Source organism: Impatiens glandulifera, unplaced genomic scaffold, assembly GCF_907164915.1.
Source record: "Impatiens glandulifera unplaced genomic scaffold, dImpGla2.1, whole genome shotgun sequence".
NCBI lineage: Eukaryota > Viridiplantae > Streptophyta > Magnoliopsida > Ericales > Balsaminaceae > Impatiens > Impatiens glandulifera.
The window spans coordinates 243670-261647 of NW_025918982.1; the positions used below are offsets into that span (position 1 = coordinate 243670).

Genomic DNA, 17978 nt, shown 5'->3' on the forward strand with positions numbered 1-17978 from the left:
TACCAAACACATTGAAATTGTTTTTCATCTAACACGACATCATGTATTTAATGGTACATACAATTGATTCATATTTCATTGCAAACTCAAATTGCCGACATTTTTATCAAATCTCATCCTCCTTAGCGTTGTCAAGATTTATTCTTCAATCTTCAACTTTCTTCCACATTAAGTTTGAGGGAGGGTGTTAATAATATATTATTATATTATATTATATATTATTTTATAATTATTATATATTATTATTATATTTAGTAACGTTACTCATGTATAAATACCTCTATCATCTTAAATATATATGCAAAATATTATTATGTTTCTCTTTCTTCTAACATAGACAATATAAATAGTTTGGTGTAGAAAGCCTTTTAATAGATAGGCGTTGACAGAAATAATTGATTAATTATGATGATGTTAGATATTCTTTATTTTATAAAAAGACATTAAAGTTTGGTTTAGATAAAAAAAATGGTATTGTTTATTTTTCTATTATTGGTAGAGAAAGTTCAACAGTTCTTCGATGATTCGAAAAGCAAAAGAAAATTGCAGAAAATCAAGAAAATTATCAACCCAAACAATAGGCAAAAGTTTCTTTTCCAACGTATGCAAATGTTTGTTTGGCTAGTTGATTTATGAGATTTGGAATAATGAAAATATTGTAGTTTTATGAAATATTTCTAGAAAGATGAAGAAGGTTGTCAAGATGTTAAAGAAAGAGTAATTTAAAATGAGTTTTACAATAATTTATTGTAATAAATGGAAAAAAGTCATTTCCATATATATTTCAGAATAATTTTAAATTCAAATGAGAAATTGTCAACATTTTAGTGGGCTAATTTTAAGCTCCCATGTTATGTACATGACTTTTTTTCCCCTAATTAATGGAGAATTTATTTTTTTAAAATAAAGAAAATGAACATAAAATGTGTCTAGGGATATTAATGATCACAAGTTGGATTCCATAAAAACAACCTAGCACATGCCCACATGATATGTGTTTTTTTGTAAAAAGTGTTGTGGGAGGAAGAAAGCTTGAAAAAAAGGATGAGCAATCTAATTCATGTTAATGAATTCTTTGTGAAATTAAATGTATAGAAAAAGCCTATTAGCATGGATTTTAATCAATTTGAGTTTTTCTTGTTTCTTAAGATGATGTTCCACTTGCTTAGTTGGGATTATTAAATATCTTTAAATAACTCATTTTCAACTATTCTCTTATTAATTTGGTCCATTCAATTAATAATCAAAATACCTTATATTTATTTTTCTCTATTCCCTATATAAGCATAATTACTTTCGTCACGTGTCTCATGATATCTTAGTTTTTAATTTACTTGTATCGACATGACCACTTTTTTTCCTAAGAAATGGAGAAAAAACTTTATTATATAGAGTGGAGAAAACCAACATGAAATGTGTATTAGTCAGTGTATGAGGTAATAGTATTCTTAAAAACCAAAAATCTACTAATGAATTATTTGTATCATTCATAATTATATTGTTTTTTTTACCATTAACCAATAAAATGTTGACAATTTCTCATTTGACAATCATCATTCATAATTTTTATGCTCCCAACATTTTAGTCAACATCTTATCCATTTATATATTTTTATAATTTCGTTTCGAAAAAACGGGTGAAATAGGTCTGAAAACTAATTAGCGTCATTTATCGAGAATGTACGAGCTCGATAATATGTTGTATGACTTGTTAGTATTTTTTATTCTTACTTTTATGATTTGTGACATTTTTGTTTTAATTTTATTTTCTCTCATATTATTTTTGTGTTAGTGTGGTTAAACAACTCAATATCTTTTAATTATACATTATTATTATTATATATTGGTTAAACAACTCAATATCTAGTGGTATGATTCTCGCACTGTTGTTAGATTAAATTAATCTAGGACATTTACTATAATGATTCAACCGGGTTTTGATAATTTAACTTAAATAATAAAAAAGGGAGATATTGTTAGGTTAAAATCTTTTATTAATTTTAAGTGTATCAATAAGACTTAGGTGCGTTATTGATTATGTGTAGGGTCAAAGTGAAGAAAACCGAAATGAGAATCAAGTTCGGTTGTTAATAATATTCGGTATTTAATCAACTTCGGTTTCTGCAGAAGCGCGTCCGGTTTTCTGTTCGGCTTCGGTTTCTGCAGAAACGTGTCCGATTTTCTGTTCGACTTCAGTTTCTGGAGAAGGGCGTTCGGTTTTCTGTTCGTCTTCGATTTCTAGAGAAGCGCGTTCGATTTTATGTTCGGCTTCGGTTGTGCAGAAGCGCTTTGTATTTTCAAAATTTCACAAAAAAAAACTCCAGTTCTCCAAAATTTATCCTTGAACCAATTACAATTGTGCAATCTGGTATTAGTCGTTTCCATCTGGATTAGTTGTTATTTTAGGCTTTTAAACATTCTTATTATGATCTTTTTTTTACTTATTTTATCAAGTATTGTAATAATAATTTGATTTAGTTCTCACTTTAGATAATAACGACGGTCAATGTGTTCTTATAGTATTAGTTAAATGATTTGAGCTTTGAAAAAAGTCTCCACCGTATGTAAAAAATTAGCCACATAATTAAGGAAGGTGGATAACTAATGAGTAGTCTTAAATTATTTGCTGCAAGAAAAGAGAATATTGAAAAACAAAATTACATCTTTTAGTGTATAATCTTGATACAAGGAAATACAATTAACACAAAAAAAATATAATTTTTTATTATGGTAATACAAATAGAAATATACTTGAGACAATATTTAAGAGGCTCCTACACTAATATCACCTAGTTGAGGCTTGCAACCAAACATTTTAGAAAACTTAACTATTTGCCTTGAAAGTATTGTTTGGAGTCCCAATCTTTATATGTAAGGGTTTCATGGGACCAAGTATTTATTAATTCTTGTCATAACCTAGTTTGTTATGATAAATGATGACATCATCGAGGTCTTGGAGCAAGAGAAAGACACTGATTTATGGTTGAAGTTGGAGAGCCTACACATGTCAAAGTTTGTCACTATCAAGTTGCTTCTAAAGAAATGTTTGTTCAACCTACGAATGCAGAAAGATATAGTAAGTCTATAAGACATCAAGACTACCCTAGATTCAAGAAATTTATGCCATAATATGGTTAGTACAATTGCAATCAATCAAGCAATGATGTTGTCTTCCAGCAGAGGTAATGAGTGAAGAAAAGAGAAGAGAAGAAGTACAACAAGTCATCTATTTCAAATGGTCGTAAAATGATTGATGTATGTAATTACTGACACGAGTTTTGTTCTTCTCACTTTGATCAGTTTTGTAAGAATGCATGAATTGCTCGTCATCGCATAGTAACACATATGTCATATCAGAATGGTGTAGTTGAAAAAATGAGTTTGACATTAATACATAGAGTGAGTGCATTTTCTCAACTTTAAAACTTGATAGAAGGTTCTAAATAGTAACAGTACAAGATTCTATTTTCTAAATCATTGTTCTCAAATTAGGATTAACTCTAAAACACCTTACGAGATGTGGATTGGCAAGTTTACGAATTACTCAGGTCTGAAAGTTTTAGTTGCAAAATTTATTATCATATAAAGAAAGGTAAATTATAGTCAATACTGAAAAAAGGAGTATGAGTGAACTGTTGAGATTGTGTCAAAAATTTCTCCATCTTAGATAAGAGTTATTTTGAGTAAAAATGTCATCTTTGATGAGAATTCGACACTTAGCTCTACTATGAGGGGATGTAGTAAAAAGAAGTAGTGTTGATAAATATGCGGAGTTAGATATTACTCTATAAGAATAGGAAGAACACTACGTTGAGGTTGAGTTTCTAAATCATGAACCATTAAATTCTAAACCATTATAAGTTATTTATTAGAGTGTAGTTGAATGTTTTGTTAGGTGAAAAACGACTTAGTGTTATTTCATTAAAAATTCCCCAAAACGGAAAAAAAACTACGAGTTTAAGAGATTATTCTAGATAGACCTAAAATGACTTTGAAGTTGTATCATTCTAAATAAAATAAAAAATATAAATGAACTATCTAATTACAATGATTTTGTTTCTAATAATTTTAGTAAACGGTAAATTCTAATTCCTACTGATATTTCAATTCTACTCCGTATTTGGAACTTTTCTCCACGTTCCCGCAAGTGAGCCACAATCCGAGACTATGTCTCTCTATAATTCTTCAATACTTCTGAGGGTTCTGCCATAAACTCTCGCGTTACCACGTTCCCGCAAGTATAGTTGAATGTTAATCAATGAGGTTTGAGTTAACCAACTCAAAGATAGAATTATGACGGTATTATTGGTTATGCACTATATATCTATGGAGGATGTGGATACGTTAGAATAATCCACCTATAAAGAAATTTTATTTGGTTTTGAAGTTGCACAGTACATAATGGTTTAGAAATGGGTCATCTAGGTCATCTCTAGCATTAAGTAATGCATATGGGCCATCTAGCATTGACTAATACATATGGTCATTTGACATTGAATAAATATTTCAGCCATTTCATATTGACTAATTAATTTGGGTTATTTGGCATTGATTAAGGTATTTATGACATCTAGAATTGACAAATAAATTTTGGTTATCTAGCATTGATTAATACATCTCAGTCTTCTAATATTGATTAGTGCATCATGTCCATTAACTAATGCATCCGGGTCATCTCGATATTGAGTAACGTATTTCAAACATTTATCATTTAGTAATGCATCTCATTAATCTAACATTGTTTAATGCATCTGGGTCATTTAGTATTGACTAATGCATCTAGGTCATTTGACATTATCTAATGCATCTAGATCATTTGTTATTAACTAATCAATTTGATCCATCTGGCAATGACTAATGAATATAGTTCATATGTTATTGAGTAATAAATCTTGGTCATCTAACATTAACTAATGCATCAAATTAATCCGATATTAACTAATATATCTATGTCATCTCGTCATTGAGTAATGCATCTCAGTCACATAACATTGACTAATGCATTTGGGTCAACTAACATTGAGTAATGCATCTAGACCATCTAGTATTTACTAATATATATGGGAAATCTTGACATTGAATAATGTATTTTGGCTATCTAGTATTAACTAATGCATCTGAACCTCTCGGTATTGATTAATGTATCTGAACCATCTTATCATTGACTAATACATCTGGGTCATCATTTTCACGTACTAAAATTTCTCGAATAAACTCTTTCCTTTGTCATCAGTCTCCTCAAAAGAACCAACCAAAGAATAAATTTGTGTCTTTACATAATTAAATAGTACCAAACCACTTTCCACCATGATACTTCATCATTTATCATTCTAGTCATTTCTAATGATTGAGTGGTGGAGATTTTGTTATCCAACCCCATTTTCCAAACTAGTCAATCTAAGTAATAGTAAATATACGAAACTCGTCACTATTCATTGACTTCAAAGCCGTGTTAATGTTATAGTTGATACAAGTTATATGATTATTAGTTCAGTCTTTCCAATTCATTATGTGTTGAATTGTTGTTTTAATTAAATCATTCGACGTTTGTGTAAATAATATTAAACTAGATGCGAGTATGTTGAATGCAATCAAGAAAACATTTAACTTTGATTTGATTGGGGGCGCCTAGCCCAAGTAGAAGTGCAACATAAGGGCGACACTCGAAGACCCCAACAGCAAGCAACCGTGACAGGTCTTCCTCCGAAAAAAATAATTTAATATCATGTGAGCCAATGGCCCACGTATCAGATATTAAACTGATAACAGATACTACACTTGATCTTAGCCAAAAGGCCGAGAAAGGTATGCCTATTCTTGTTCATAGGTTCTACTTTTATACACTCACATCTATGTGTTCTTAGCCGTTATCGACCGATGTGGGACAAAATGTCTCTATATCAATTTTTTCATTACTTTTCAAAACAAAAAGACGCAACAATAAAATTTTGGATAATAAACATTTTCTCTTGTGTTTTTACACCATCCACGTCTTAAAAAGCTCACAATCCATTTTTGCTATTTTCACTCCAATGTAATTGTTAAGATTTCCCCAATGTGAAGAAAATAGAAAACATTTTACCTAACAAGTCAGTGCTTAGTTGTTTTAAATATTTTACACAATAAAACACATTTTCACGTACTAAAATTTTTCGAATAAACTCTTTCCCTTGTCACCAGTCTCCTCAAAAGAACCAACCAAAGAATAAATTTGTGTCTTTACATAATTAAATAGTACCAAACCACTTTCCACCATGATACTTCATCATTTATCATTCTAGTCATTTCTAATGATTGAGGGGTGGAGATTTTGTTATCCAACCCCATTTTCCAAACTAGTCAATATAAGTAATAGTAAATATACGAAACTCGTCACTATTCATTGACTTCAAAGCCGTGTTAATGTTATAGTTGACACAAGTTATATGATTATTAGTTCAGTCTTTCCAATTCATTATGTGTTGAATTGTTGTTTTAATTAAATCATTCGACGTTTGTGTAAATAATATTACACTAGATGCGAGTATGTTGAATGCAATCAAGAAAACATTTAACTTTGGTTTGATTGGGTGCGTCTAGCCCAATTAGAAGTGCAACACAAGGGCGACACTCGAAGACCCCAACAGCAAGCAACCGTGACGGGTCTTCCTCCGAAAAAAATAATTTAATATCATGTAAGCCAATGGCCCACGTATCAGATATTAAACTGAATAGAACAGATACTACACTTGATCTTAGCCAAAAGGCCGAGAAAGGTATGCCTATTCTTGTTCATAGGTTCTACTTTTATACACTCACATCTATGTGTTCCTAGCCGTTATCGACCGATATGGGACAAAATGTCTCTATATCAATTTTTTCATTACTTTTCAAAACAAAAAGACGCAACAATAAAATTTTGGAGAATAAACATTTTCTCTCGTGTTTTTACACCATCCACGTCTTAAAAAGCTCACAATCCATTTTTGCTATTTTCACTCCAATGTAATTGTTAAGATTTCCCCAATGTGAAGAAAATAGAAAACATTTTACCTAACAAGTCAGTGCTTAGTTGTTTTAAATATTTTACACAATAAAACACATTTTCACGTACTAAAATTTCTCGAATAAACTCTTTCCCTTGTCACCAGTCTCCTCAAAAGAACCAACCAAAGAATAAATTTGTGTCTTTACATAATTAAATAGTACCAAACCACTTTCCACCATGATACTTCATCATTTATCATTCTAGTCATTTCTAATGATTGAGGGGTGGAGATTTTGTTATCCAACCCCATTTTCCAAACTAGTCAATATAAGTAATAGTAAATATACGAAACTCGTCACTATTCATTGACTTCAAAGCGGTGTTAATGTTATAGTTGATACAAGTTATGAGGATTATTAGTTCAGTCTTTCCAATTCATTATGTGTTGAATTGTTGTTTTAATTAAATCATTCGGCGTTTGTGTAAATAAAATTACACTAGATGCGAGTATGTTGAATGCAATCAAGAAAACATTTAACTTTGATTTAATTGGGTGCGCCTGGCCCAAGAAGAAGTGCAACACAAGGGCAACACTCGAAGACCCTAGTAGCAAGCTACCGTAACGGGTCTTCCCCCGAAAAAATTAATTTAATATCATGTGAGCCAATGGCCCACGTATCAGATATTAAACTGATAAGAACAGATACTACACTTGATCTTAGCCAAAAGGCCGAGAAAGGTATGCCTATTCTTTTTCATAGGCTCTACTTTTATACACTCACATCTATGTGTTCCTAGCCGTCATCGACCGATGTGGGACAAAATGTCTCTATATCAAATTTTTCATTACTTTTCAAAACCAAAAGACGCAACAATAAAATTTTGGAAAATAAACATTTTCCCTCGTGTTTTTAAACCATCCATGCCATAAAAAGCTCACAATCCATTTTTGCTATTTTCACTCCAATATAATTGTTAAGATTTCTCCTATGTGAAGAAAATACAAAACATTTTACCTAACAAGTTAGTGCTTAGTTGTTTCAAATATTTTACATAATAAAACGCATTTTCACGTACTAAAATTTCTCGAATAAACTCTTTCCTTTATCACCAGTCTCCTCAAAAGAACCAACCAAAGAATGAATTTGTGTCTTTACATAATTAAATAGTACCAAATCACTTTCCACCATGATACTTCATCATTTATCATTCTAGTCATTTCTAATGATTGAGGGGTGGAGATTTTGTTATCCAACCCCATTTTCCAAACTAGTCAATCTAAGTAATAGTAAATGTACGAAACTCGTTACTATTAATTGACTTCAAAGCCGTGTTAATGTTATAGTTGATACAAGTTATGAGGATTATTAGTTCAGTCTTTCCAATTCATTATGTGTTGAATTGTTATTTTAATTAAATCATTCGACGTTTGTGTAAATAATATTACACTAGATGCGAGTATGTTGAATACAATCAAGAAAACATTCAACTTTGATTTGATTGGGTGCGCCTGGCCCAAGCAGAAGTGCAACACAAGGGCGACACTCGTAGACCCCAGTAGCAATCTACCGTGACTGGTCTTCCCCCGAAAAAATTAATTTAATATCATGTGAGCCAATGGTCCACGTATCAGATATTAAACTGATAAGAACAGACACTACACTTGATCTTAGCCAAAAGGCCGAGAAAGGTATGCTTATTCTTGTTCATAGGCTCTACTTTTATACACTCACATCTATGTGTTCCTAGCCGTCATCGACCGATGTGGGACAAAATGTCTCTATATCAATTTTTTCATTACTTTTCAAAACCAAAAGACGCAACAATAAAATTTTGGAGAATAAACATTTTCCCTCATGTTTTTAAACCATCCACACCTTAAAAAGCTCACAATCCATTTTTGCTATTTTCACTCCAATGTAATTGTTAAGATTTCTCCAATGTGAAGAAAATAGAAAACATTCTACCTAACAAGTTAGTGCTTAGTTGTTTCAAATATTTTACACAATATAAACACATTTTCACGTACTAAAATTTCTCAAATAAACTCTTTCCTTTGTCACCAGTCTCCTAAAAATAACCGACCAAAGAATAAATTTGTGTCTTTACATAATTAAATAGTACCAAAACACTTTCCACCATGATACTTCATCATTTATCATTCTAGTCATTTCTAATGATTGAGGGGTGGAGATTTTGTTATCCAACCCTATTTTCCAAACTAGTCAATCTAAGTAATAGTAAATATACGAAACTCGTCACTATTCATTGACTTCAAAGCCGTGTTAATGTTATAGTTGATACAAGTTATGAGGATTATTAGTTCAGTCTTTCCAATTCATTATGTGTTGAATTGTTGTTTTAATTAAATCATTCGACGTTTGTGTAAATAATATTGCACTAGATGCGAGTATGTTGAATGCAATTAAGAAAACATTCAACTTTGATTTGATTGGGTGCGTCTGGCCCAAGAAGAAGTGCAACACAAGGGCGACACTCGAAGACCCCAGCAGCAAGCTACCGTGACGGGTCATCCCCCGAAAAAATTAATTTAATATCAAGTGAGCCAATGGCCCACGTATCAGATATTAAACTGATAAGAACAGATACTACACTTGATCTTAGCCAAAAGGCCGAGAAAGGTATGCCTATTCTTGTTCATAGGCTCTACTTTTATACACTCACATCTATGTGTTCCTAGCCGTCATCGACCGATGTTGGACAAAATGTCTCTATATAAATTTTTTAATTACTTTTCAAAACTAAAAGATGCAACAATAAAATTTTGGATAATAAACATTTCCCTCATGTTTTTAAACCATCCACGCCTTAAAAAGCTCACAATCCATTTTTGCGATTTTCACTCCAATGTAATTGTTAAGATTTCTCCAATGTGAAGAAAATAGAAAACATTCTACCTAACAAGTTAGTGCTTAGTTGTTTCAAATATTTTACAAAATATAAACACATTTTCACGTACTAAAATTTCTCGAATAAACTCTTTCCTTTGTCACCAGTCTCCTCAAAATAACCGACCAAAGAATAAATTTGTGTCTTTACATAATTAAATAGTACCAAACCACTTTCCACCATGATAATTCATCATTTATCATTCTAATCATTTCTAATGATTTAGGGGTGGAGATTTTGTTATCCAACCCCATTTTCCAAACTAGTCAATCTAAGTAATAGTAAATATACGAAACTCGTCACTATTTATTGACTTCAAAGCCGTGTTAATGTTATATTTGATACAAGTTATGAGGATTATTAGTTCAGTCTTTCCAATTCATTATGTGTTGAATTGTTGTTTTAATTAAATCATTCGACGTTTGTGTAAATAATATTGCACTAGATGCGAGTATGTTGAATGCAATTAAGAAAACATTCAACTTTGATTTGATTGGGTGCGCCTGGCCTAAGAAGAAGTGCAACACAAGGGCGACACTCGAAGACCCCAGCAGCAAGCTACCGTGACGGGTCATCCCCCGAAAGAATTAATTTAATATCATGTGAGCCAATGGCCCACGTATCAGATATTAAACTGATAAGAACAGACACTACACTTGATCTTAGCCAAAAGGCCGAGAAAGGTATGCCTATTCTTGTTCATAGGCTCTACTTTTATACACTCACATCTATGTGTTCCTAGCCGTCATCGACCGATGTTGGACAAAATGTCTCTATATAAATTTTTTAATTAATTTTCAAAACTAAAAGACGCAACAATAAAAGTTTGGATAATAAACATTTTCCCTCATGTTTTTAAACCACCCACGCCTTAAAAAGCTCACAATCGATTTTTGCGATTTTCACTCCAATGTAATTGTTAAGATTTCTCCAATGTGAAGAAAATAGAAAACATTGTACCTAACAATTTAGTGCTTAGTTGTTACAAATATTTTACACAATAAAACACATTTTCACGTACTAAAATTTCTCGAATAAACTATTTCCTTTGTCACCAGTCTCCTCAAAATAACCAACCAAAGAATAAATTTGTGTCTTTACATAATTAAATAGTACCAAACCACTTTCCACCATGATACTTCATCATTTATCATTCTAGTCATTTCTAATGATTGAGGGGTGGAGATTTTGTTATCCAACCCCATTTTCCAAACTAGTCAATCTAAGTAATAGTAAATATACGAAACTCGTCACTATTCATTGACTTCAAAGCCGTGTTAATATTATAGTTGATACAAGTTATGAGGATTATCAATTCAGTCTTTCCAATTCATTATGTATTGAATTGTTGTTTTAATTAAATCATTCGACGTTTGTGTAAATAATATTACATTAGATGCGAGTATGTTGAATGCAATTAAGAAAACATTCAACTTTGATTTGATTGGGTGCGCCTGACCCAAGCAGAAGTGCAACACAAAGGCGACACTCGAAGACCCCAGCAGCAAGCAACCGTGACGGGTCTTCCTCCGAAAAAAATAATTTAATATCATGTGTGCCAATGGCCCACGTATCAGATATTAAACTGATAAGAATAGATACTACACTTGATCTTAGCCAAAAGGCCGAGAAATGTATGCCTATTCTTGTTCATAGGTTCTACTTTTATACACTCACATCTATGTGTTCCTAGCCGTTATCGACCGATGTGGGGCAAAATGTCTCTATATAAATTTTTTCATTACTTTTCAAAACCAAAAGACGCAACAATAAAATTTTGGAGAATAAACATTTTCTCTCGTGTTTTTAAACCATCCACGCCTTAAAAAGCTCCCAATCTATTTTTGATATTTTCACTCCAATGTAATTGTTAAGATTTCTCCAATGTGAAGAAAATAGAAAACATTTTACCTAACAAATCAGTGCTTGGTTGTTTCAAATATTTTACACAATAAAACACATTTTCACGTACTAAAATTTTTCGAATAAACTCTTTCCTTTGTCACCAGTCTCCACAAAAGAACCAACCAAAGAATAAATTTGTGTCTTTACATAATTAAATAGTACCAAACCACTTTCCACCATGATACTTTATCATTTATCATTCTAGTCATTTCTAATGATTGAGGGGTGGAGATTTTGTTATCCAACCCCATTTTCCAAACTAGTCAATCTAAGTAATAGTAAATATACCAAACTCGTCACTATTCATTGACTTCAAAGCCGTGTTAATGTTATAGTTGATACAAGTTATGAGGATTATTAGTTCAGTCTTTCCAATTCATTATGTGTTGAATTGTTGTTTTAATTAAATCATTCGACGTTTGTGTAAATAATATTACACTAGATGCGAGTATGTTGAATGCAATCAAGAAAACATTTAACTTTGATTTAATTGGGTGCGCCTGGCCCAAGGAGAAGCGCAACACAAGGGCAACACTCGAAGACCCCAGTAGCAAGCTACCGTGACGGGTCTTCCCCCGAAAAAATTAATTTAATATCATGTGAGCCAAAGGCCCACGTATCAGATATTAAACTAATAAGAACAAATACTACACTTGATCTTAGCCAAAAGGCCAAGAAAGGTATGCCTATTCTTTTTCATATGCTCTACTTTTATACACTCACATCTATGTGTTCCTAGCCGTCATCGACCGATGTGGGACAAAATGTCTCTATATCAATTTTTTCATTACTTTTCAAAACCAAAAGACGCAACAATAAAATTTTGGAGAATAAACATTTTCCCTCATGTTTTTAAACCATCCACGCCTTAAAAACTCACCATCCATTTTTGCTATTTTCACTCCAATGTAATTGTTAAAATTTCTCCAATTTGAAGAAAATAGAAATCATTTTACCTAACAAGTTAGTGTTTTATTGTTTCAAATATTTTACACAATAAAACACAATTTCACGTACTAAAATTTCTCGAATAAACTATTTCCTTTGTCACCAGTCTCCTCAAAAAAACAACCAAAGAATAAATTTGTGTCTTTACATAATTAAATAGTACTAAACCACTTTCCACCATGAGACTTCATCATTTATCATTCTAGTCATTTCTAATGATTGAGGGGTGGAGATTTTGTAATCCAACCCTATTTTCCAAACTAGTCAATCTAAGTAATAGTAAATATACGAAACTCGTCACTATTCATTGACTTCAAAGCCGTGTTAATGTTATAGTTGATACAAGTTATGAGGATTATTAGTTCAGTCTTTCAAATTCATTATGTGTTGAATTGTTGTTTTAATTAAATCATTCCACGTTTGTTTAATTAATATTACACTAGATGCGAGTATGTTGAATGCAATCAAGAAAACATTTAACTTTGATTTGATTGGGTGTGCCTGGCCCAAGCAGATGTGCAACACAAGGGCGACACTCGAAGACCCCAGCAGCAAGCTACCGTGACGGGTCTTCCCCCGAAAAAATTAATTTAATATCATGTGAGCCAATGACCCACGTATCAGATATTAAACTGATAAGAACAGATACTACACTTGATCTTAGCCAAAAGGCCGAGAAAGGTATATCTATTCTTGTTCATAGGCTCTACTTTTATACACTCACATCTATGCGTTCCTAGCCGTCATCGACCGATGTGGGACAAAATGTCTCTATATCAATTTTTTCATTACTTTTAAAAACCAAAAGACGCAACAATAAAACTTTGGGAATCTAGTATTGACTAATACATTTTGTCCATATGTCATTCACAGCTGTATTTGAGCCATCTAGTATTGACTAATGCATCTGGATGATATGTCATTAATTAATGTTTATATGTCATCTTTACATTTAATAATGTATCATGGGAATCTAGTACTGGCTAATACATTTAGGCCATCTAATATTGACTAATGCATCTAGGTCATCTAGGTATTGACTAATACATCTATATCATCTCGACATTGAGTAATGTATATCGGACATTTAAAATTGACATATACCTATAGTCCATCATGGAGTTGACTAATGCAACTAGATCATTTGACTAATGAATGTGAAGAAAGTAAGAATTGTTGACAATCAAATTAATATGTCACCATGTGGGTACCTTATAGAATGTTTCCAATATCATCCAATATATTTGGATGTTCTTAATATTAGAAAATGTTAAGTTTCCTTAGGAAACTCTAGATAAGAGAGAATATATAATTTTTGGGAATTTATTAATGTATCTAGGAAATTTAGGAAATAAGTAATTCATTTAGGGTATTTGGTTGAATTCATGTGAATGTAGAGATTTGTTAGCTTTTAATTCTTTGGTCCAATAAAATAGAATATTGAATAAAATAAAATTTTATCTTTTGGAGTATAATCTTGATATAAGGAAATAAGATTAAAATAAAATAAAATCTAATATTTTATTTTGATAATAATACAAGGAATATATTGCCACTATATTTTAGAGGCTTCTCGACAATATTAGTATTGACTATGTTTATGCTTATTTAAAATTGTAACTAAACACTTTAGAAAGCTGAATTGTTTGCTTAGAGAGTATAACTTGTAGTCCCAATTTTTAACTTGTTAGGGTTTCAATGGCCTGAGTGTTTTATAATATTGTGTCATAACCCTAGTTAGTTATGATGTAATATATATGATGATCTTCTCAATAATATTCTCATTTTTGTGTGGAGGTAGCAAAATTTTATCCTTGTGAATTACTTTAAATTAGTTTCTTTTTTATTGTTTAGTCATATTTCGCATTCAGTAACCGGTATGAATAAATAAACATTCAATCTCCAAATTTAGCCTCGAAACATATGACAATTATGTAAAATGATTGAAAAGGATGCTCCAAGCATGATAGCACTACATCATATAGATGGTTGTCGTCTTCCAGATTATTTTAGGATATCTTTAATGTAGAAACATTATTAGCTATATCTCTATTTGAACTAATAATGTCAACTAGGACGAATATCGTTCGATGCACACGAAGAAAAATAATAATAATAAATTAATAAAAATAATAATAATAATAATAATATGTATTAAATGTTTAAAATTTTAATAAATTATGAAATATATATTAAAATAAAAAATAAAACACTTTTATTCCACATTTTATTCAATTCGGTCAAACAACTTATCATTTCACATATCTCATCACATGTTTTTTTTTCCGAATGAACCTCTCATCTCGAGAACTTCCATTTTCACTTTGGTCAATAAAATATTTAATTCATATTTTGTAATATTTAGCATCCTGGCCACACATTTTGATCAATCAAATATTTAATTCCAATTTTTAATTATTTTTAATTGATACCGATATTTATTATTCCTTGGTAAATCACATCACAATCACACTTGGTTAAAGGGATGTACTTATTTTTATATATAGATTAGATATTTAAAAAATTGAACTTATATTGTTAAAATGTTTCGCGTTCATCAAATTTGGTGTTGAATTTAAAATATAATATCTTATTAGCCTAGTTGGTTAAAGAGTTGAACTTGTTTTATTATGTTGCAATTTTGAATCATACAAATAACATTTTTAATTTATTTTTAATCGTTTAAAGGTTATCGTTTATTATGTTTAATTTATTTTTAATCGTTTAAACTCACAATCCAACCAAAGTATTTATTTACTCTCACATATATATATATATATCCAAATTAACCACAACTCTCGACCCGACAATCCAGACACTTTAAAATTAAGCATCATTATATATATATATATATATATATATATATATTAGTTTGATAAAAAGTTGAACTTATATTGTTAAAATGTCCGCGTTCATCAAATTTGGTGTTGAATTTAAAATATAAAGGCTTATTAGCATAATTAATTAAAGGGTTGTACTTGTTTTGTTATTTTTTAAGTTCGAACCATACATATAACATTTTTTTAGGGGGAAACGACTTAGTGTCATTTCATTAATAATTCCCAAAAACGAGAAAAAAACCACGAGTTTAAGAGATCATTCTAGACAGACCAAGAATGATTTTGAAGTCGTATCATTCTGAATTAAAGCAAAAACGTTACTAAACTATCTGATTACAATGTTTTCGTTTCTAATGATTTTAGTAAACGGTAAATTCAATTCCTGTTGATATTCCAACATTGCTCCGTACTTGGAACTTTTCTCCACATTCTCGCAAGTGCGCCAAAATCCGAGACTATGTCTCACTATAATTTTTCAACACTTCTACGGTTCTATCATAGACTCTCACACTACGTTCCTGTTAAATGTTGTAAATTACTGTTCTAGAGCCACACTTGAATACGTTTATTGAGAATCTATTTTCTTTGGCTTTGAGTAGTGCTGCTTCTTTGATTTCTTTCTATTTCTTCGAGAAACTGATCAGCTCCAGGATTTTTGAAAATCTCTCCCAAATTTCCAATGATATACTACAGCTCCCAAACAGGTGATTAATGGTTTCACTTCCGTTGCATAGAGGACATATACTTAATGATACAATCACGAATGCTGAGTCTTTCCCAAAAGACAAGCCATATGATGAACTGATGTCGAGGAATGATCTTGGTTGACCATACGAGAGGAGCCCATTCTACTTTCTGCACTTTTTCTCGAATTACCTCCCATATTCTATTTGAGAAAAGCTTCCCATTGTCTTTTGAATTCTATTCATGAACGTCGGGTCTGTCTCGGAGTTGTATGTTACTGATGTGATCCAGTATCCTCTATCTTTCTGGATTTCTTCTCAAAAGTGAGTCCTAGTCTCTGTCTTTTTCATCTATGATTTTCTTCACTACACAGTCCCTTTTGATACGTGTATTTTTAAACTCCTCTTTATGAATTATTGGTTGGTTTATGAATGATTGACCAACTCATACATTCATTGATTTTACATGTCCAGATACTGATTTCCTATTTCATAAATCACGTGTGTACCCATTTGATCCATAATGATTTCTGGTTGCGTTCCAATTCCCACAGATGCTTGAAAGTTTGAGCATTGGTCCACTCAACGCAGATCTTCTGGCCAATGCCTCCCTCCTCTTTTCAGCTTACAGAGAGTAGTCATTTGATTTTCTTTCCTCCTCTCCCACTACTGCCCCATATGAAATTTCTCATTAGCGTGTCTAGCTCCTTCACTATCTTCTTCGAAATGACTATCTGATGCGCCCAATATCCAATTATGTCAATGACTACGGTTTTGATAAGCTCGATCCTCCCTGCATAAGAAAGGTTTTTCGCCGCCCAGCCAGATATCGTGTTTTTTACTTTTTAATTCAACAACTTGTAGTGTGAGATCTCGATTTATTTCGCGGTTAACGGAACCCCCAAGTACCTTACGGGAAAGATGCCTTCCGCAATTCCCATGATGTTTAATATGTCCTTCTTTGTTTTGTCATTCACTCCTCCATAAAATGTCACACTTTTGCTTTCATTAATAGTAAGACCTGTAATATCAGAAAATAATGTTAGTGCAGCCCTAATAGTTTTAATAGAATCGACATCTATGTGCGCTAGAATGAACAAATCGTCATCAAAACATAAATGGGTTACCTCATCTACTTCACAGAAAGGGTGAAAGATGTATGGACGATTCTTTCGGAACATCGCGAAGATGCTCTAAAAGATCGCCATGATAGTTACAAAAAGGTAATAAGAGAGGGGGTCTCTTTGCCTTACCCTGTTTTCACCCTTGAAGTAGCCTCTGTGGACTCCATTGACGCTAACAACAAAACAGGATGAAGAAACGCATTGCATAATCCAATCAATAAAAATCATAAAAAATAGATACAACCAGAAAATCCTAAATGGCTTCCCATCTAACAGAGTCGAAAAGGTTTCTTGATATCTATTTTGAAAGTCACTCTTGGGAATATTTTCTTTTTTCCGTAGCCTTTTAAAAGACTCTTCATGAAAAGAATATTATGAGAGATTGTCCTACTAGGGATAAATTCATATTTATTAAGATTTATTATTTTTCCTATGACATTTTTAAAGCGTTTAGAAATGATTTTTGAAAGTATTTTGTAAACCATATTGCAATAGGAAATTGGTCTAAAATCTTGTACTTTTTTGGGCACCGTAGTTTTGGTGATTAAGGTTAAGACCGCTGTATTCCATTACTTTAACATCTTCTTGTTCTTGAAAAACT

General features: G+C 31.6%; 9 non-coding genes across 9 annotated transcripts; all 9 read right to left on the reverse strand.

Moving 5' to 3' along the window:
- Window positions 1–5617: 5617 nt before the first annotated feature.
- LOC124917284 lies at window positions 5618–5809 on the reverse strand. The gene has a single exon (XR_007097107.1). It is a non-coding gene; the product is annotated as a U2 spliceosomal RNA (small nuclear RNA).
- A 755-nt stretch (window positions 5810–6564) lies between these two features.
- Window positions 6565–6759, reverse strand: LOC124917282. Its single transcript, XR_007097105.1, has one exon. It is a non-coding gene; the product is annotated as a U2 spliceosomal RNA (small nuclear RNA).
- Window positions 6760–7515: 756 nt separating this feature from the next.
- LOC124917280 lies at window positions 7516–7710 on the reverse strand. Its single transcript, XR_007097103.1, has one exon. It is a non-coding gene; the product is annotated as a U2 spliceosomal RNA (small nuclear RNA).
- A 756-nt stretch (window positions 7711–8466) lies between these two features.
- LOC124917283 lies at window positions 8467–8661 on the reverse strand. Its single transcript, XR_007097106.1, has one exon. It is a non-coding gene; the product is annotated as a U2 spliceosomal RNA (small nuclear RNA).
- A 757-nt stretch (window positions 8662–9418) lies between these two features.
- LOC124917286 lies at window positions 9419–9613 on the reverse strand. The gene has a single exon (XR_007097109.1). It is a non-coding gene; the product is annotated as a U2 spliceosomal RNA (small nuclear RNA).
- Window positions 9614–10369: 756 nt separating this feature from the next.
- On the reverse strand, window positions 10370–10564 carry LOC124917287. The gene has a single exon (XR_007097110.1). It is a non-coding gene; the product is annotated as a U2 spliceosomal RNA (small nuclear RNA).
- A 756-nt stretch (window positions 10565–11320) lies between these two features.
- On the reverse strand, window positions 11321–11515 carry LOC124917281. The gene has a single exon (XR_007097104.1). It is a non-coding gene; the product is annotated as a U2 spliceosomal RNA (small nuclear RNA).
- A 756-nt stretch (window positions 11516–12271) lies between these two features.
- LOC124917288 lies at window positions 12272–12466 on the reverse strand. The gene has a single exon (XR_007097111.1). It is a non-coding gene; the product is annotated as a U2 spliceosomal RNA (small nuclear RNA).
- Window positions 12467–13220: 754 nt separating this feature from the next.
- LOC124917285 lies at window positions 13221–13415 on the reverse strand. Its single transcript, XR_007097108.1, has one exon. It is a non-coding gene; the product is annotated as a U2 spliceosomal RNA (small nuclear RNA).
- Between the last annotated feature and the right edge of the window lie 4563 nt (window positions 13416–17978).